Here is a 2722-nt window from a genome sequence, read left to right on the forward strand (position 1 = left end):
AACTATACTGAACATGATATTTCATTAATTGAGAACAAAACTAAATAATATTCAGATTGTTACAACTACGGAAACATCATCACTCACCGAAACGTCCTTTCTTGCTTGACTTGTATACACTCGTGAAATGGAATATATAATTTGAAGCGGTTAAGGCGCCAACATAGAGCTCTAATCTATATCTATACAAATATAAAAAAATAAGTTTGACTGACAAAAGCAATCTCGGTTATCCACTCATCTAGATCAAATGGTCCACGTTGCTCCAATGACGTTGCACGTCATCACAATTGATTTAGAAACCCTCAATCAATTGCCGATTAATTTGTCCCAACTAAAAAGCCCAATCAATTAATCCCATCAATTAGGAAAGTCCGGATGACCTAATTAATTAGTGCAGTTAATCAAGGAAATACCATCGACCTCTCGATCTAATCCAACTGCACCCCAAACAATTCCCCGTGCACGCTTACTAGTACTACCAAGTATGCAGTCAAGTCAAGGACACCAAGGAGTCATGGAGATGGCCGGCAAATACCAAGCAATTGCGTGTTTGAATCCGGGGCGCCAACTGCCAGGAAATCAATGGCTAGCCGACCGGCAAACCAACTCCCGGATATGCTCGCAGATAACCTCTACCTCCCATTTCACTCAGGGATAACTAGCTTTCTAGTCTCTGTAGTATGTAGTTCGTGTAGTATTTGATCCTGGACAAGAAATCTGCAGAGATTCAGTAGAGACTGTTGCGCCATGTTTGGTTGCGGCACGAGCTTTAGGATTACTAGTACTCTGTTCATCAATTCCACACCTTGTTCCTCTCTGAAATCTATTCTGACCTGCAAAGTTCGTTCAATTTCAAGCCGTGAATCGTGAGCCAGACACCACCAAAATACGAACGAGTGACATGGCTTAGGCGACAAATTAATCGCAAGTTAAGTGAAGCAGACCGTTTGATGATCGATATGCAATGTATGACGCCATCTCGGTGATGATCTTGGGTGACTTCACAATGCATCTGGTGGCCTTTTCTTTTCTGACGTTGTGCAGGAGACTCAGGCGTGTTGAACTCTGTACAGCAACTTGCTCAATTGTCCCACTAGACATAGTACTATGGATATCCAAATCTCACTAGTTTCATGCATGGCGTTTGTAAACATCTAAACTCTCTTAATGAAAAACGTGCAAGCACCTTCTCGAAAAAGAAAATCAGTTGCATGGAAAATTGGTGTGAAGTACACATATAGTGTTGATGTTGGTTATGTACTGGGGTTAATTTAATTATATTTGAAGTAGTCCATCTTAAGAGACCACTCAAACCGATGTTGTCATTTCCCTGAATAGCCAATTGAATAACACTAATGCTCTATGTCTATCTAGTGGCATGTCAAAACCATGTGACTTATTTTGATTATCTTTCTTCTTCACAAAGCATGGCCGGAAAACCAGTCATGGGGGACTGGGGCGGGATTTTCGTTAGCATAAAATGAACGCCTGATTGATGCATATTTATCTTTGCAACGTGTCAAAAATCAAAACCATGTGACTCAGATATGACTAACTACAAGTTTTCTGACCTAGTTTGCTGCCTATTGCTCTCGCCAGAATATATAATGCTTGTGAAGCTGTCTGAGTGCAAGTTGGAGCTCAATTAGGTGCTAGCCTGTCACTGGTCGCATGTCCCCCCTCATAAGATCAGTGCTTAAATAAAATCCATATCTGAATTGAATGCTACTCTTAATTACTAGTCATTTGATGAAGAACATCAGTGTGATTTTGACTAACCGTGGTTCGAATTGTGCCGCAACTGCAGGCCAAAGTCTATAGAAAAGTAGTAGAAATCATTGAGCACATGTTGGTGCAGATTCGCGTTGGATTTGAAGTTGCGCCTGGTCCGATAAAAGAAAAGGAAAGAAAAGAAAACACTTGCGCCCCGTAAGGAAATAAATCGGTGCCTTATCAATTGGACTGCAATTAGTTAATTAATCAATTACTCTTTAGTTCATGTAAAAGAAGTCCTAAATTAATGAAAGTAAAATGTCAGTGCGTGAGCTGCAGATATATATTTCACAATAGTTATTCTTTGGTTGTATAAATTAAAGTCAATTACACGTAGATCACAGATCAGGCTAGCTAAGTCGATGCTTCAATACAAACGGCGTAAGCAGTTACGAAAGCATGTTCATCCAGAGATCAGTAGATCATTAGAGAAAATTTTATGTTTCTGACGTAGGGTGAGTTAGTGACCGCATTTTATATATTTAACTCGATCTTTGACTGATCAAAAAGGGCAAAAGGTAAGGTATTTACGTTTGTTTTTGCATTTAATGAGCTAGGGTGATTTTTATTAGTTTTTTTTTTTAGATAAGATCAGTGATCATGCCCAAGTTCCAACCCTTAACCTAAAAAAACTGAAATAAAAAAACGTAAATTCACGAGTGGACACCCAAAAGGATGAGAAAACACTGTAAAATGACAGAAAATGGATTTGATTTCATGCATGATTGCCTAAGGACCACTAGACTGAATTTCTACCATCATCAACAGACATCTTGAAAATGGAAACAGGGAGACCAATAAGAACAGCACGAGTGGACACTAGGGCATAATAACACGGACTAAACCAGTAATTAACTTGAATGGATTACAACAAATTAAAAAAATGTACTAGCAGCTATTGAAGTGACTATTGGCACCAAAAGGTAAATAATCAATATATCTTTTA

This window comes from Phragmites australis, chromosome 21, assembly GCF_958298935.1.
Source record: "Phragmites australis chromosome 21, lpPhrAust1.1, whole genome shotgun sequence".
Classification (NCBI taxonomy): domain Eukaryota; kingdom Viridiplantae; phylum Streptophyta; class Magnoliopsida; order Poales; family Poaceae; genus Phragmites; species Phragmites australis.